Here is a 19103-nt window from a genome sequence, read left to right as displayed (position 1 = left end):
TCAGTGCTTATCTACACAGCATGCTGGCATCAAAGATCCTATTTCTCTTATATCATATTCCTAGTCTTCCACACTTTAGGAAACGTAAACATTCAGGACGTGCCATTAGCACAGCCTGCACTAAAAGACCCCAATGGATTTCTAGTCCATCGCCTTAACCACTTGGCCACGACTACAAGACTGATTGTACTGCCATTTCTTTATGCCTAGTACACATATTGTGCATCCAGATGAAACTTTGATCAAGCGATAGCTCAACAGCAAAAGCTCAAGCAAAAGCTGTTGAGCTCCACAAAATGAGCATCACACGCCCGAACAGGGACTTAAACCCTGGACCCTCAGATTAAAAGTCTGATGCTCTACCGACTGAGCTATCCAGGCTCCACAACAATAATTCACAAGTAGGCAAGGTTTGGGTTGTGGTCGGCGCAGATCTTTACAGTAGACTAAAGTTTACCATGAGATGGGGTTTTAAGCTTATGGTTGGTGTGGATGTTGCTAAAACACGACAGGTTGCTTTAAGGTTGACAAATTTACGACGAGATTACGAATGGCAACACAGAGTGCGACACCAATGTCACCTTGTAAAACCTGCCGTGACGCGGATTCGAACCGGGGTTGCTGCGGCCACAACGCAGAGTACTAACCACTATACGATCACGGCGAGATACGAACAGCCGTTGTGACCTATGTGTGGTATGTTCCTCCCTGTTATAAGCCCCTTTCTCTTCAGTGAGAAGACTCTGTTGTTTTTCTCCTCCTACCAGCACAACGCTTTTCCCAAGAAACAAAAGAAATGCAAACAATTGACAACTGCTGCAATTTTAAAAAGGGGGAGGACGTCGTCGGCAGGATTCGAACCTGCGCAGGGAGACCCCAATGGATTTCTAGTCCATCGCCTTAACCACTCGGCCACGACTACAAGACTGCCTGTACTGACATTTCTTTATGCCTAGTACACATATTGTGCATCCAGATGAAACTTTCATCAAGCGATAGCTCAACGGCAAAAGCTGTGGCTCCACAAAATGAGCCTCACACACACGAACAGGGACTTGAACCATGGACCCTCAGATTAAAAGTCTGATGCTCTACCGACTGAGCTATCCTTGCTCCTCAACACTAATTTACAAGTAGGCAAGGTTTGGGTTGTGGTCGGCGCAGACCTTTACAGTACACTAAAGTTTACCGTGAGATAGGGTTTTAAGCTTATGGTTGGTGTGGATGTTGCTAAAACACGACAGGTTACTTTGAGGTTGGGTTTATGGTTGTTGTAAGTGTAGACATCAGTACAACACAATAGTTTGGACTCCATGTCATGTAGGAGACATTAAAGAGATCAATGATAACTGCAGAAGGTCTTTCTGCTGTTGTGGCAATGAATGGACACTCAACAATGGAAAAGATTCCTTCCATGCATCAGAAGCATGACTTGATCAGTAGTTATCTACACAGCATGCTGCCATCAAAGATCCTATTTCTCTTATATCGAATCCCGAGTCTTCCACACTTTAGGAAACGTAAACATTCAGGATGTGCCATTAGCACAGCCTGCACTAAAAGGAGGCTGGAGATTATGGATGGCAACACAGAGTGCAACACCAATGTCACCTTGAAAAACATGCCATAACACGTAGTTGAACCAGGGTTGCTGTGGCCACAATGCAGAACACTAAGCACTTTACGATCACAGCGAGCTACAGGATTGCCGCTGTGGCTCTTGTGTGGTATGTTCCTTCATATGATATGCCCCTTTCTCTTCAGTGAGAACACACTGTTGTTTTTCTCCTCCTACCAGCACAACGCTTTTCCCAAGAAACAATGGAAATGCAAACATTGATGGCTGCTGCAATTTTAAAAAGGAACAGGATGTGGGCATAGTTAGCAGGACTTGAACCTGTGGGAGAATACCCCAACCGATTTCTAGTCGATCGCCTTAACCACGCAGCCATGACTACAAGACTGCCTGTTCTCCCATGTCCTCATGCCTAGTACACGTGTTGTGCATTCAGATGAAACTTTCAGCAAGCGATAGCTCAACGGCAAAAGCTGTGGCTCCACAAAGAGTCTCTCATGCCCGAACACAGACTTGTACCCTGGACCCTCTACCGACTCCGCTAAAGCTGGGGAACAATAGTCTGTTTTGGAAGGGGAAGAAAAAAGCACAAGAAAAATAAGAAAATTTGAGAAAGAAAGAAGCGAAATTAAGGTTATATTTTGTATTTTTTGGCCACCAGAAACTACTCAATGCATATATAACAGTACTGGTTCAAGAAATATGTCCATAAATAACACTTTGGGTAGATCACAAGGTTCAATCCCCGACTGGAGCAGGTATCTAACCAGGTTTAGTAATGGGTCGATCATGAACATTTCGTTCATTTTAAACGAATCTTCAATATGATTTGGGAACTATAAGTCCTCTTAGGGAGTGATTTGTTAATTTGCGCGTGCGTACATTTGTGCAGGTGGTATCGTTATTTCAAGTCTTCATCATATTTCGTGTCGTTCATCGCGGAAAGGCAGAAACCAATCATATGCGTTTAGAGCCGAAAAAGATTTGATCCGTTCACCTCTCGAGTCCTCTATCGGGTCTGAGTCACTCGTTTATTACGGGCCAATCATACGCGTTTAGAGCAGGAAAAATATTTGATCCGTTCATCTCTCGAGTCCTCTATCGGGTCTGAGTCATTCGTTCCTCACGGGCCAATCATACGCGTTTAGAGCTGCAAAAAGAATTGATCCGTTCATCTCTTGAGTCCTCTATCGGGTCTGAGTCACTCGTTCATCATGGGCCAATCATACGCATTTAGAGCCGAAAAAAGAATTGATCCGTTCACCTCATAGGTCAGGTCTGAATTTGGAGAAAAGCTCAGCCACTGCACTTGACACCGGTCAAGTTAAATACAGCTCAGGTTAAATACTCTCTCTCCTCTCTAGAAAGATCCAATGATTGCTACCAGGTGGACACCGTTACCTGCAGGAAGAGAGAGAGGAAAAACACAATGCTCATTGTCCACCAAAAGATATGTCTCAGGACGCAAGCCCTGGGATAACTGCTATCACCCTCCTGGAGCATATACAGGCAAGAAATCCATTAATTAGTTGTTATGAAAGTTATTCATTAAGCTTTTAATGTAGTACACAAAATGGTAATCTAAATGTTTATTTTATCATTAGTTTTATTTAATATATGTTTTTTTATTGTTTTATTTTTTTAAGGTGAATTGCTGGGAATGGAGCACCTTTACAGCCAGACCGGCAAAACCCTGACTCCGGTGCTCCAGAACCCAGAGGAGGAAGACAGGCTGGTGGAGAAAGTACATGACGAGGATCTACAAGATGACGGGTTTGAGGAGGAGATCATGGAGGTCATCACAGCTCCAGTGCTGTATGAGGATGACCCCTGCCGTGATCTCAGAAACAGCCCCTTATCTTCGCCTCTGCCTCAGTCCCCAGCATCACTGGCTGAGCCATCCACATCAGCTGGTGGAGAAGGACAGCTTCCTAGCCCAGCCCCCTCAGTGCCGTCACAGCCATCCAAGTCTGGAGACAGTCTCTCTGTTGAGGCTCAGGTAAGATATATTAAGAACTTAATTTTATTTAGTCTTTTTTTATTCCACATATACTAAATTTATTCTGTATTTACCAGGGAGTAAATCATTGGACCTGATGGCATTGCTTGGTGGGACAAGGTGCAGGATCTGGCTGCTTATTTGGTAGGTCTTCGTGAGGCTCCTTACCTCACTGACCTGCAGGTGACAGAGGCCATCCAGCTGTGGACAGCTCTCCTGGATGTTGATAAACAGCGCATCAACTACCAGCCTCGACATCAGCCTCAGCTGACACATGGGCGCTTTAAGGCACCAAATCGCTCCGGAGTCACTCCAGGTGTGGAGAGCGTCAAGCGCTGTCTGATTGGACATCCTGAGGGTCCAGCACAGTGGCCTAGCACCAGCCGCTTGGTTGAGGCCATTTGTACAAAGCTGTGTGCCGTACACAAGTCCACTTCCAAGAAGGCTGGTGTTCGCACGCACAGGTGGTCTAAAATACTGACCGATTACCACCACATCCGGGATCTGGTGCTTGGCAGTCGCAGGCTGATGGATGAAACAGTGATCCAGCTTTTTGAGCTAAATCAGAAGACGCTCATTCAGTGGTAAGCAAAGCACATTATTTTCTTTAAATTACCTGAATACTTCCAAATTAATATATATGAATGATACATATCATTTATTATCAGGTTTCAACAGAGGCAAAAGGATCAGGAAATGAGTGTACTCCCTCAGGGACTGACTCCACTTGATCCAATTGCTGTGGCAGATACACAGCTTCCTTTGCCGAGGGGAAAATTGGACGAGGCACCGACAACATCAGGCCCCAAACACCAGTTTGTCTTTCCTCCAAATAAGGACAGGCACCTCTTCTTCGACCTGGTCGAAAGTCTGCTTCTGCAACCACCACAGTTTGCTCCTTCCTGCCGGATGCCACCACGGTGTGCTCCTTTCCACCGGCCCCCATGACGGTATGCCCCATCGCGCCAACCCCCACCACAGTCTGCCACATTGCACCAGCCCCTACCATGGTGTGCCCCGTCACACCGACCTTCACCACAGTGCGCCCCATCTCGCCAGCCTCCACCACAGTGTGCCCCATCATACCAGCCTCCACCACAGTGCGCCCTATTGCGCCGGCCCCCACCACAGTGCGCCTCATTGTATCTGCCCCCACCACGGTGTGCTCCTTTCCACCGACCCCCAGCACGGTGTGCCCCATTGCACCACCCCCCACAGCACCAGGTGTTGTGCAGCCCATTTTAGGACCTGGATCATTGTTTGGCACACTTGTTTTTAACCCAGACATGAATGTGTCAATGGTGATTCCATCATTTGCTGCACCAACATCCAGTGCAGTCCCAGCTTCACCTGCACCTGCTGTTCCTCCACCTGCACCTGCTCCACCTGCACCTGCTGTTCCTCCACCTGCACCTGCTCCACCTGCACCTGCTGTTCCTCCACCTGCACCTGCTCCACCTGCGCCTGCTGTTCCTGTGTCCCTTTACACCCAGAGGAACAGGCGCAGACGGGAACAGGAGAAGAAAAGTGTTTGCAGCAAATGTGGGCAACCAAAGACTAAGGAGTTTGGCCATAGCCGATTTGTCCTTAGAGGACTGGTTGGCAGAACAGCGCCAGCAAAATAAAGGACAAACTCCAGCTCCAGAATAAAGGACAAATTGCTGTATATATTTTTGTAAATGTTACATGGGTACTCTCTCTCTCTCATTTTATTTAATTTTTGTGTGTTAATATTTAGCATTTTAAAGTGGCACTTATAGGCCCACTCTTATTTTGTCTTGTGTGTACTTATTTAATATTTGTGTGCATTTTATGTAAAAATATATTTATATTTCTTTAAAAAAAATAACATTTTATACATTGCTTAAATACTATATTTTATATATTACGTGCCCCCACTCTTGCATTTTATTATGTATTTATATTATTGTTTAATATATTGTGTATATAAAACTAAATATATATATAGAGTATTGTTTTTATATAATGTGTATAATAAGTAAATATATATATATATATATATATAATATTGTTTTAATATATGTGCACAATAAATAAATATATATTGTATTGTTTTTATTTATTGTATATTATATAGTTTATATATTAATATATGTTTTTATTTTGTTTTTTATATTTTTTAAATTGTTTTGCGATTTTAATATTTGTATTCATTTTAATAAACCATTTTGCAAATTACTTGTTTTTGTGTGCATTCATTTAAAGTTATTACATAAAGAAATATAACATTTATTAATATATATATATATATATATATATATATATATATATATATATATATATATATATAGTATGGTATATATTTATATATTAATAAATATATATAATATACTTATATATACATAAACATGCATACATATGTTTAATTGAAACATTTGCATTCATTTTTAATTAACGTAATATGCTTTTTAAGAACAATATCCACATAATAATAGTAATATCAATATAATTGCCTGTGTTACGTCAGTAAAATTTCAATAAGAGCGCAGCTGATTGGCTCTGCTAAAACCGACACTGATTGGATATTGTGTTACACAGATTGTGTGTTCGAATCCAGCACGCAAAAAATGACATTTAGAGTGACATGCAATATGCAACTAAAATACCACATTATGCACAGTCACAAAGCCGCGAACACTACTGCAATTTTTACTACTACATTTTTCCGTGTTTTTGCGGCTTGTTCGCTTGCGAGTGAGCGAGAAGATTGGACCCCTTCCTATGCTAAGCGAGCTCTCTACCATTTGAGCTAATTCCCCTCAGAAAAATTCAAATTGGTAGTTTTTGGCGTGGTCAAAAAAAAAAAAAAGATCACATCTGCTCTGTGGTGGCCTCTTTGCCCTGCCCGCCGTTTAGTCGTCAAATTGCCTGGAATAGCGCGCTTTTCTTTTAAAGCCCTACCTATTCCTGCACCAGTAAACGTGTGAGGAGCCCTGCATGCCGAATGACTCAGAATGACTCAGTTACTCAGAAATCAATGCACATTGGCACCACCTTGGATTGACATTCTGCTACTTTCCTGCAAGGCCGTTTTTTTTTATTCATTCCCTACAGCTCTGACAGCACCACACAACAAGCTTGAGGTTCCATGGTGTAATGGTGACCACTCTGAATCCAGCGATCTGAGTTCAAATTTCAGTGGGACCTGTTATTTTGCCAGCACCGCACAAAAAAAGCTGGAATAGAATGTTAATCTCTTGAAGGCCAGGGAATGACATTTACTCTGGGCTTTCTAGTGCTTTAGGCAGGAAGTGGCCGGTTAGCTTAGCTGGTTAGACTATGGTGGTAATAATGGCAAGGTTGTGGATTCGATCCCTGTACTGGCCAAGCTCTTACCCTCTTAGGCCTCAGATGCATTTACCAACCTCTGCTCGGTCTTACACACGTCTACGCTGCAAAAAAACTATGAAACGGCAGCTGAAATAGCTTAGTTGGGAGAGTGTTAGACTGAAGATCTAAAGGTCCCTGGTTAGAACCAGGGTTCGGTAAAGTAGTGTTGTTTTTCAGTTTTGGGCACAAGAGTTAGGTGACCGAAAGTCACCCAAAAAGCCTAGCTGCTGCACCCTTAAGTCCAACTGCTTCCACTTGACCAAAAAGCTATCTTACTTCCAGATGGTCACGTCGCTTCTGGTGATGATTAAATCTGGAGAGTTTCACTTTAAACCTTTTCGCTTTAAAAAGGCATGAAAACAGAGGTGGAAAATGCAGTCATTGTTCCCGCTTCCTCTCGCATGCAAAGCGAGCGCCTAACCATTTGAGCTAATTCCCCTCACAGCAATCAAAAATTGGCGATTTTTGACGTGGTCAAAATAGAAAAAAAGATCACATTTGCTCTGTCGTGGCCTCTTTGCCCTGCCTGCCGCTTAGTCGTCAAAATGCCTGGAATAGTGCGCTTTTCTTTTGAAGGCCCTACCTGGTCCTGCTCCAGTAAATGTGTGAGGAGCCCTGCATGCCGAATGACGAGTTACTCAGAAATCAATGCACATTGGCACTGCCTTGTATTGACATTCTGCTACTTTCTGGCAAGGCCGTTTTCTTTTCTTTTTTTTGTTTTTTACATTATTTTCTCTTTGGCCCGGGCAGCACCAAGCAGAAGACTTGAGGTTCCATGGTGTAATGGTTAGCACTCTGGACTCTGAATCCAGCGATCCGAGTTCAAATCTCGGTGGGACGTTGTTTTTTTACCAGCACCGCACAAAAAAAGCTGGAATAGCATTCTTATCTCTTGAAGGCCGAAGAATGACAGTTATACTGAGCTTTTTAGCAAACATGGTATAAAGTGGCCGGTTAGCTCAGCTGGTTAGAGTGTGGTGGTAATAATGCCAAGGTCGTGGGTTTGATCCCCGTACTGGACAAACTTTTACCCTTTAAGGCCTTAGAGGCATTTCAGGATTCTGCTTAGTCTCAAAGACATGGATGCAGCAGGATACCTTAAATGAGCAGCCGAAATAGCTCAGTTGGGAGAGCGTTAGACTGAAGATCTAAAGTTCCCTGGTTTGATCCTGGGTTTCGGCAAAACAGTGCTGTTGTTTTATTTTGTGCACAAGGGTCAGGTGACTGAAAGTCACCCAAAAAGCCTAGCTGCTTCACCCTTAAGTCCACCTGCTTCCACTTGACCAAAACACTATCTTCCTCCCAGATGGTCACGTTGCTTCTGGCGATGATTCCAATGGCCTGATCGACAGCACTCTATAATGCTATGTATTTAGCGCTTTGATGTCCCACTGCGGACACACTGCTGAATAAAAGAAAACTGTGACTTGATAGGGCTTCTGAAGGCTTGCAATGATATGTACTACACGGAAACCGGCAAAGCTGACGTAAGTAGTTTCGCTTTAAACCCTCAAGGTGCCACCAGCTTTGCAATAAAAGCCAATGTAATAAGGCATAAAACAGAGGTGGAGAATGCAGTCATTGTTCCCGCTACCTCTCGCATGCAAAGCGAGCGCTTAACCATTTGAGCTAATTCCCCTCAGAGCAATCAAAAATTGGCGATTTTCGACGTGGTCAAAATAGAAAAAAAGATCACATTTGCTCTGTGGTGGCCTCTTTGCCCTGCCTGCCGTTAAGTCGTCAAAATGCCTGGAATAGTGCGCTGCCCTACCTGGTCCTGCTCCAGTAAACGTGTGAGGAGCCCTGCATGCCAAATGACGAGTTACTCAGAATTCAATGCACATTGGCACTGCCTTGTATTGACATTCTGCTACTTTCTGGCAAGGCCTTTTTTTTTTTTTTTTTTTTTTTACATTTTTTTCTCTTTAGCCCGGGCAGCACCAACTAGAAGTCTTGAGGTTCCATGGTGTAATGGTTAGCACTCTGGACTCTGAATCCAGCAATCCGAGTTCAAATCTCGGTGGGACCTTGTTTTTTTACCAGGACCGCACAAAAAAAGCTGGAATAGCATTCTTATCTTTTGAAGGCCAGAAAATGACAGTTACTCTGAGCTTATTAGGAACTATGGCAGAAAGTGCCCGGTTAGCTCAGCTGGTTAGAGCGTGGTGCTAATAACGCCAAGGTCGTGGGTTCGATCCCCGTACTGACCAAGCTTTTACCCTTTAAGGCCTCAGAGGCATTTCAGGATTCTGCTTAGGGTCACAGACATGAATGCTGCAGGATACTTGTGAAAGGGCAAACGAAATAGCTCAGTTGGGAGTGTGTTAGACTGAAGATCTAAAGGTTCCTGGTTGGATCCCGGGTTTAGGCAAAACAGTGCTGTTGTTCTATTATGTGCACAAGGGGCAGGTGACTGAAGGCCCTACCTGGTCCTGCTCCAGTAAACGTGTGAGGAGCCCTGCACGCCGAATGACGAGTTACTCAGAAATCAATGCACATTGCCACCGCCTTGTATTGACATTCTGCTACTTTCTGGCAAGGCCGTTTTATTATTATTTTCTTTTACATTTTTTTTTCTTTAGCCCGGGCTGCACCAACTAGAAGACTTTTATTAAGCTTGGCAGTAAGTGGCCGGTTAGCTCATACTGCCACCTGTAAGTCGTGGTTATTCTTGGTTAAACCGGCCAATCACTTTGTGAGCTGGAACCAAGATTTGTTTTACTCTTGGTTTTACCAGGCCAATCACGTTCCAAGCTGGAACCAAGATTCACCCTATTCTTGGTTAAGGCAGCCAATCGTGTTCCGAGTTACAATGAACGCTATGGCCAATCAGAGCCCTTATACCATCCATGATTTGTATTGTAATAAAAGATTTCGTCGCGGATTAATTTGGACACCAATTGCAAAGTAAGTATTTTTTTAACAAGTCGGTTTAAATGAATAACCATTACAGTAACGTTAATTACTACAACATAATTATTATATGATTGTTATAGATGTTTTATAATGTTATTTGGTAAGATTAATGTTAGCCGACCAAGCAAACTGTAGTTTTACTACAAACATTTTAATGCAGTTATTAATTAATTAATATGGATCATGCATGATTGCATCACTAATAATAAACCAACAATATAAGGGTCACACATCAATACATCACTAATAATAATGTTATTATTATTAGTGATGGATTAAATTGTGACTCTTATATTATTGTTTTATTATTAGTGATGCAATCATGCGTGATCCATATTGTTTTATGCTTTATGATTAGTGATGTATTATGCGTGAGCATTATTAGATTAGTTTATGATTAGTGATGTAGTGATATGTGAGCGTTATTATAGTATTTGTTTATAATTAGTGACTGATGAAATGAGCCTTATATTTATTATTAGTGAAGTGATTCATTAATGTGTGAGAATAATGCACGGGCATTATTGTAACTATTGTAGTAAATGACAATATAAAGTGAAGTAATGTATAATAACTGCATTAAAATGTTTGTAGTAAAACTGGACAGTGTGCTTGGTCGGCTAACATTAATCTTAACAAACAACGTCATATAACATCTATAACAATCATATAATAATTGTGTTGTTGTAATTAATGTTACTGTAATGGTTATTCATTTAAACCAACTTGTTATAAAAATAATTACTTTGTAATTGTTGTCCGAATTAATCCACGACGAAATCTGTTAATACAGTACAAATCATGAATGTTATAAGGGCTCTGATTGGCCATAGCGTTCATTGTAACTCGGAACATGATTGGCTGCCGTAACCAAGAATAGGGTGAATCTTGGTTCCAGCTCGGGACAAGATTGGCCAGCGTAACCAAGAATTTAAAAAAATCTTGGTTCTAACTCGGACCGTGATTGGCCGGTGTAACCAAGAATAACCACGAATTACAGGTGGCAGTATGCGCCACTGGCCCAGTCTGCGTCAGCAGTGCTCATTATCATGCTGCTTGGAAAGAGGACACGGCTCGGTCAACATGCAGTTCCTTCAACGCTTGCTGTGCTTTCTTGTCATGGCAAGTTGTGGTGTCGATAGGATGCTCTAACACAGAGCATGTGACAGTCCCTCCCAAGAAGAACTGTGATCCAGGCTCTGAGACTTTCTCTTCTCCAGGAGGAGGTTGCAAATGTTATTAAAGAGTTATTTTTGTCAGAGCAGCTGCAGCACACCTGGGTGGAAGCCTACAGCTAGGCTTGATGGTCTAGCCTGGTGGTCTAGTAATTAGGATTCGGCGCTCTCACCGCCGTGGCCCGAGTTCGATTCCTGGTCAGGGAACTTCCTTTTCACCTCCATGGTGAACTTCGAGCAGTGGTGCCGATGATATCTTCGCAAAGGCAAGAAAGCGGCTCTGAGCACAAAATACATCCTTTGAGCTGGAATCGAACCTGCGACCTAAGAATTGGTCCTACAGTCCCACACTCTACCAACTGAGCTATCGAAGTCTTACATAGCAGTTCCACAACCACACCCTATAAGGTAGCTGCAGTCCGACCGCTGGCCAAAAAGGACAGGAGCAAAAGTACTTAAGCCTTCCCATACCGGGAGTCGAACCCGGGTCACCTGGGTGAAAATCAGGAATCCTGACTGCTAGACCATATGGAAATTGCCACTTTTAAAACCCAGTCTTGGCACAAACTCCAGTTCTTTCTGATCGCTGGCACGTCCCTGCTCCGCTTGAACAAGTGCCACTCATACACTTACGCATTCTCTCATACACAGTTTCTTGGTTTCCATAACCGAGAAACTTCTGATCCATAGTCATAAGCGCTATCCTTTGTGCCACTCTGTTCAGCACTTTGTTAGCACATTGCTTGAAGCAAGGACAAGGCTCTGTCAACCCGGAGTTCCTTCACCACACATTCTGCTTTGTTTTTTTATGGCAAGAGGTTGTGTGAATGGGATGTTCTTACAGGATTCCTGACAGTCCCTCCATAGAAGACCTGAGATCCAGGGTCGGAGACTCTCTCCTCTCCAAGAGGAGGTTAAAAGTCTTTTGTGTCTCTGTGTCAGAGCACTTAGGTGTTGCTGCAGCTCAGAGACCTACAAGTGGAGGAGATTACACTGCAAGTTGGCTGGATGACCTCTAAGGGGTCGGCAGTTATGCCACACGTAGGCTGGGTTTGCGATTGATGTAGCTGTAGTAGACATTCATAAAAATAAATAAAAATAAAACTGGTTACTCTGAGGTTGTGTTTAGGGTTGGGGTAGGTGTAAAATTGAATAAAACATAGCGAGTTACTGTGAGGTTGGGCCTAGGGCTGGGGTAGGTGTGATTTTAATAAACTGCAATAGGTTGTATTCTGTGCCATGTACAAGACATTGAATCAATGAAACCCACATGGAGGTTTGTTACTGTGAGGTTGGGTTAAGAGTTGTGGTAGGTTGTGTTGTAAAATAGCAATCAGTTTTTTATTATTATTGTCTCTTTTTCTTTTAATCAAACAATTATTTGTATTGGTCATGTAAGGGTCATATATTAACTGAACTTCTAATGTTGTGGGTGAGTGCTGTGCATACTAATTAGCATTTTTGCAGAAGTAGATACATGCGGGTCCAAAATTAAATTCAGCTCTGCAGAAACTTCCTGTCTGAAGAGAGGTGTTAAAACTGAACACAAAACATAGAAAGATGTATACTTTGTTGTTGGGCAGAGAATTCGTAGAAAAAGAGGAAGTATGTCGAAGGTGTGGCCAATGGAGGACTGAACAATGACTGACAAGTGACGTTACACCAAAACTCCACCTGTTAAGATCAGTTGTGTATATATGCTGAAGTCAGGAAATGTATGTTTGTTGCGAACCTCTTGAATGTAATTCTTGTATTGCATTGGGGTAATGTAACCCAGAGCTCTGTCATCGAATTATTCATTTGTATCCAATAAATTGTTACGATTTTTGACATTGAAGAAAAACTTCTCCAGACCTTTTCTCTTGAACACGCATGGAATAGAGATAGAAATTCCAACAATATGTTAAAATATATTTGAAAAATATTATATACATAGAGAGAGAGAAAGACAGAGACATTAAACCGATGAGATAGAAACTAGAAAAATAGTTGCACTTGTAACACTTTGAGGAAGTGACACTTTGAGGAACTGAGATTTGATGTGAGAGGACAAGATTGAGTTTAGGTGCAAAAACTAAATAGAATAATAATATTAGTAATAATAATGATTAAAAAAAAAATAAAAAATTGTTATGGCTTACACTGGCTGTTTTCATCTATGAAAGTCAGCTGCATAAGACTATCTAAGCCATCATCTAGGGTCAAAGAAAAATCATGGACACTTAGTGGATGTGGATGAACAAGATGAAGTGAGTTCAAATTTTCTATATTTAAAATGATAAACACCAAGAAAGAAATCGATAATTAAACATTGCATTTCAGATATAAAAATATATATTAAACAAACATGAGGGGTCAAGGCCTAATATGAACCCTGAGATATAGCAATAATGTTGAACAATTATACCACATGGTAGGCCATGTCATAATTTGTGTTTTATGAATAATAACCCAACTGTGTCTTGTTTTTTAGTCTCCACCATCATAGTGCCCTACAGCTTTGCCTGCAGACTAAGCAGACCATAGTGCTGAGTGGATGGGAGTGAAGATGCCAAACTTTACTTAAAACTATTATTGGAGGTCAAATTGATTTTAAACTTAATAAAACCTGTCTCATTGGTTAAACTCTAGAATGTGGTCACAATGGCTCACATGGTTCTTGAGTGCATGTTTCCCTAACATCAGAGATACCAAGTTCTGAAGGAAATCTGAGAAGGAGGTTGCAGTGGAGAAGAGCAGTAACTGGTCTCCATGAGACATTATTCCAAAGATGGGTAAGACTCTCGTTGGCCACCGGGAGCGACCTAAGCCAGGAATTTTGGAAGACTAGGCACCTGTACAGGTAGGCAGGTGTTGAGTGAGATGGTTGTGGAGTGGAGCATTGATGCTTGAAAGGCCTAGAGCATCCGAGTATTGAGGGGCACTGTGAAAGATCAGTAGTCTGCCTCAGAAATGTGGGCTCCCCCAAACCGGACCACAGCGAACTGCTAAATATGTTTGGAGATCAGACACTAAGAAAAAGGAACTTGTGGGTAAAGTACGAGGCAGGGTGCTGTCAAGAACCATTTGAGACCATATGATGACTGGTAATATGAAGGAGACAGAATTTATTAAGGTTTTGTTATGAAAATAATAACTAAGAAAAAGGCTTAGAGGAAAATATACAATGAATCTCTAAATGTATAATGTTGAAATGATATTTAACTATTTTTGCAAATTTTGATAGGTTTACTGATACAGGGCATGAACAGGATATAGGAGGAAGTACAATGTATGGTGGTGACTAAAGAAGAAGAAACAGCTATTGGTAACTGAAGAAGTAATTTGAATTATAAATTTTGATGGAATTGATTATTTAAGTAAAGATTTACTAAAAGCTAAATATTATGTTGAATCATCTAAATTAAGATGGGATATTAAAAACTAGAAAAGGTTGGTAACAGAAAATTTTTTATGCGTAAAGAAGAAATTGAAACATGAAAAATTGAACTCACGTCATCGGGTAAAAATTAATAGTTCTAATCTGATAAAAGAATTGAAACAGAATAAGAGAGTTTAAGAAAACAGATTTTCTTTCACATGTGACCATGTGAAGAAGTTTAATGATGAAGTCAAAATACAGCTGAAAGAAACGAATAAGAAAATGTAGTGATTTTTAGTTAGCTTATAAAAGTATATAAAAAGTGTATGGGCAACTAGTTGAACCGAAATGACGTAGAACTAATTAGTAGCCAAAAGAAAATCATAAAAATGATTAGAACAAACTAAGTAAATAGTTGAGAAAATGAATTATCAAAAGTAGAGTCAAATTCAAAAACTGATTGATTATTAGTGAAATACTTAAATGGAGGATTGTAAAATTAGCCAGCGTAGTGAAGAGGTAGTTTGTCGTTGAGCAATTAATAGAAACACCTAGACAAGGTCATAGGGAATCTGTTTTAGAAATTTTATTTAAGCTAAATTTTATCTGAGTTATAAACATAGATGTGACTAATTTAATTTTAATACAATTTTACAAGAAAGCAACAAACAAAAGAAGATTGTGTTTAGTTTTTGATTTAGAAGCAATTAAGGAGAATAGATTTTAAAGCTGAGGTTAATAGTGTATGCAGAAATATGGTCATACTGATAAAAAATGTAAAGTGATAGATTTTTGAATTATCAGAGAGAGTGGTGTTGATTAAGCATGTTGATGAAATTTTACTTGCAGAAAAAGAATAGACACCTAATTGATTAAAATGAAATAGGTGTTATGACATTTCCATGGAAATAGATTTAAAGGAAGTAAAAATTATAGGTGATTAGATGACACGCCTCAATATTAGGAAAAGTCAGATCACTAAATAAATAAGCCATTTCAAATAACTGTAAACTGGTGAATGTAAAACACATGGTAATAAGACTAATATGAATTATAGACTTTAATTATATTTAGAGATATCAGAAACTGCAAGAGAAGAATGAGGGTGAGGTTATAATTGATTATCTAGATAAGGGAGAACAGGTGAATAAAAATATATCTGCTAGTCATGATTGACAGCTATAGTGAATATCTAGAGGAGTGGCCAGCAAGCAAGGAGTGCAGTCAGACAGTGATGAAGTGTTTAATGAAAGACGATTTAGAAACAAATAGATGTTGAGTAAGAATTAGATTGGATAATGATAAACACTGAAATAATATTTGAAATTGCAGCAAGTAATGGGCCGGAAGCATGAATTTAGGGATGGTGTAAGACTAATAATTACAGGGAAAGGTAGAGAAAATTGATACAAATTTAAACACAATTGGCAAAATTCTGTGCACAGACCAAACTGAATTGGATAAAAATCATGTTGAGGGGTATTAGTTTGTTATGGAACAAAACAATGGAATTAATGACTTTTGCATTGTTTACAGGACTGCAGTTCCGGGGACCTGGTGCAGCTTGGACGTGCAGTAGCTTACTTATGTAGAGATTAGAATATGACAAATTAATAACTTTAGTTCAGACTTTTCTAAACAGGTTGCTGAAGGTGTGAGGCTGGCCGGAGTAACTTGAAAGTTAACATAGGGGTGTAAAAACGGCCTGGAGCTAGGCCCAGGCCGAAAGGGGGATAAAACACAAAAAGGGGATATCTGACTAATTGGAGTGTGTAAGCATGTATTGGTGTGGGAGCTGAACACGCTGCAACACCAATGCATGAGGCCAACTGTATATTAGATACAGGCCAACACAAAAAGGGGAACCGAAAACCACATTAAATTCTAAAATAGAAAGAGAAAATAAGACTGATTTACTAGCATATGACAATCTGACAGAAAGTGTGTGATTAAGTGTGTATGGACGTTTCCCGGAGATGGGTTGCAACTGGAAGGGCATCCGCTGTGTAAAACATATGTTGGATAAGTTGGCGGTTCATTTTACTGATGGTGGTGACCCCAGATTAATAAAGGAACTAAGCCTTAAAGAAAATGAATGAATGAATGAATTGGACCAATTAGATTGGAGAAAATTGAAAAAAAATAAAATGAAACACAATTACATTTTAAAATTATTTTATTTTACACACGTTAGTTTTTTGGAATTTTTTGAATTATTTTTATTCTTTTATTTTAGACATATTATTTTTATGCTTTTTATCTTTTATTTTAATACCTTTCTAATGTTCTATTATTTTAAGACATTTGTATGTTTTTTCATAATCTTTTATTTTAAGACATTCAATGCTTTTATATTTTTCATTTTCAATGCAAAAATCTTTTATTTTAAGATGCTTTTTGAATCTTTTATTTTAAGACATTTTTAAGATTATTTTATTTTAAACACATTCTTATGAGTTTAAGATTCTTTTATTTGAAGACGATTTTAAAATTCTTTTATTTGAACACATTTTTGAAGATTATTTTAGTTTGAGCCATTGTTTTTTTTAAATCTTTAATTTGAAGACATTTTAAGATTTTTATTTTAAGCCATTGTTGTTTTTGAACCTTTTGTTTGCAGAGATTCTTAAGATTTTTATTTTATTTTAATCACATTGTTGTGTTATTGATTTTCATATTTTAAGACATTGAGAGAAAAAAACTCTAGTTTAAATATGTTTGAATTTTGGTTTTAAAATTTGGTGACAAGTCTGAGTTGTTAGTTTAATAACCTTGTGATGATTTAGTTCTGAACTTTTCATTTTAATAATTGGTTAGTTTAATCCTACTTTGAAGCTGTTGATTTTTCATCCTAAATCTCAATTGTAATTTTGGTTCAATAATGACTTAAAAATGTTGAAATTCAGTCTGAACTAAGCAGGGGGATTATAATTTGTATTAGTGAATTGCTGATTTGAATTATGTTGTTAGAATTTTGAATTTCTAATTCCAATCATATTTTCACAAGTGTTGATCTTAGATTTTATTCATACTGTGGGATTTTCAATGGGAGTGCATTTCCTTTTGATCAGATTTTATTTTTTAAATGTTGGAGTTTTTAAATTTTATTTACATTTTTATTATTCTCATTCTTATTTTAATTTTGGTGGGGAAGAAGAAGAAGAAAAAATTAATTACCTTTATTGATAAAGTGTATGAGAATGGAACATTTTTATTATGGGATAATTGGAAGTTAATAAGAGTGTTGGGATTAATAAGCCTGAATATAGCAAGTATAATCCTTAGCAAAAGAAGATATCGGAGTGACTTCAAGAGGGAAGAGACTGCACCACCGAAGAGGAGAACCAAGAGTGTGAAAATTATAAACTGAATCCAGAAAAGTTAAAGAAATTGAGTTAAAAGGGTTTTTGGGCATCATTTAACATAATGAAGAAGCACTAGGATGTTAAAGATTGTTTTGAATAAGAGGTAAAACAGGGATTTAGGCAAAGGCCTGCAGTAATGACAATTGGACATTTTTGTGGGGATTTGATTATCTGATTTTGTTTTTGTCTGCTCCAGAGAGGAGCAGAAAAGGGGAATTGTTGGAGAAAAAGGAATTTATTTTTATTTTTATTCTTTTTATTATTTTTTATTAGAAAAATTTTTAGACTAAAAACAGATTAATCAATCTTTCTCTTTTGTATTATAAAACGTCTTGACCAGACAAACTTCCTCTTTTTTACTGTGCTGCATACTTTTTAGAAGAACTGCTGACAAGTGGAAAAGCAGAATAAGAATAAATTGAGGGTGGGGGCCTTTGTTCCAGAACTATAGTCTAGACATGTCACAAGTTGTCCTGATGCTTGTAGAAGTTGTGAAATATATTAAAGATGCACGTAATTGTTCAGTTCTGGTATGCAGAGAAAGGTTGCAGAAAGAGGAAGTAATGTCCAGGGGTTGCAAAGAGCCAAGGGACTGCAGAATGACTGATAAGTGACGTTAAACCAAAACTCCACCTGTTAAGATCAGTTGTGTATATATATACTGGAGTCAGGAAATGTAAGTCAGTTGCGAACCTCTGGAATGTAATTCTTGTATTGCATTGGGGTAACGTAACCCAGAGCTCTGTCATCGAATTATTCATTTGTATCTAATAAATTACTAATATTTTTGTCATTGAAGAAAACCCTCTCCAGACCTTTTCTCTTGAACACACATGGAATAGGCTAGATATTCCAACAAGTACTTCAATTAATCTTTAGTGGTAATACTATAGTTGCTATGATAACACAACAAGTGTAATATAAACAAATGACCCAGTGCTGTATTTTTTTTTTCACAATATAGAGTATATTATTCTACAATTCACCACACGTTACTGTAGTAAAACTACACTGTATTTTATTAACTATTCTCAATACTACAGTATGCTGAAGCATCTCTGGAGAGCAAAAGCATGAAAGTAGGATGAAACAAAAGACACAAAAATTGTGAGTCTGCACCGTCCAACGGAGCAAGAGCAGATCATTCGCACGTGTTCGCACGAGTTTTGAGAGCTCACGAGCAGTTTTGTCCACGAACAGAGGAAACCAGTGCATGAGCAAATAGATTCGCTCTCTCGTATTACATGACTGCGCTCTCGACTTGTAATACTGTGCTTACGACATTTGACAGTGAAATAATGCCATACTCAGCCAGCCGAAATCATGTGGCATGCACCCACAGTGAACCTCCACAAAC

The 19103-nt window shown here is 39.4% G+C and overlaps 1 protein-coding gene and 6 non-coding genes across 7 annotated transcripts in view; 4 read left to right on the top strand and 3 right to left on the bottom strand.

The window, feature by feature from the left end:
* The window catches only part of zgc:174696, a 107331-nt gene that overhangs the window by 67370 nt on the left and 20858 nt on the right, over positions 1-19103 (bottom strand). The window lies entirely within an intron of this gene.
* On the bottom strand, positions 309-381 carry trnak-uuu (transfer RNA lysine (anticodon UUU)). Its single transcript has one exon. It is a non-coding gene; the product is annotated as a tRNA-Lys (tRNA).
* trnas-aga (transfer RNA serine (anticodon AGA)) lies at positions 841-922 on the bottom strand. The gene has a single exon. It is a non-coding gene; the product is annotated as a tRNA-Ser (tRNA).
* Positions 7699-7770, top strand: trnaq-cug (transfer RNA glutamine (anticodon CUG)). The gene has a single exon. It is a non-coding gene; the product is annotated as a tRNA-Gln (tRNA).
* On the top strand, positions 8039-8111 carry trnaf-gaa (transfer RNA phenylalanine (anticodon GAA)). The gene has a single exon. It is a non-coding gene; the product is annotated as a tRNA-Phe (tRNA).
* On the top strand, positions 8887-8958 carry trnaq-cug (transfer RNA glutamine (anticodon CUG)). Its single transcript has one exon. It is a non-coding gene; the product is annotated as a tRNA-Gln (tRNA).
* On the top strand, positions 9066-9139 carry trnai-aau (transfer RNA isoleucine (anticodon AAU)). The gene has a single exon. It is a non-coding gene; the product is annotated as a tRNA-Ile (tRNA).

Source organism: Danio rerio, chromosome 4 (genome assembly GCF_049306965.1).
Source record: "Danio rerio strain Tuebingen ecotype United States chromosome 4, GRCz12tu, whole genome shotgun sequence".
Lineage (NCBI taxonomy): Eukaryota > Metazoa > Chordata > Actinopteri > Cypriniformes > Danionidae > Danio > Danio rerio.
This window is presented reverse-complemented; position numbering and strand designations above follow the sequence as displayed.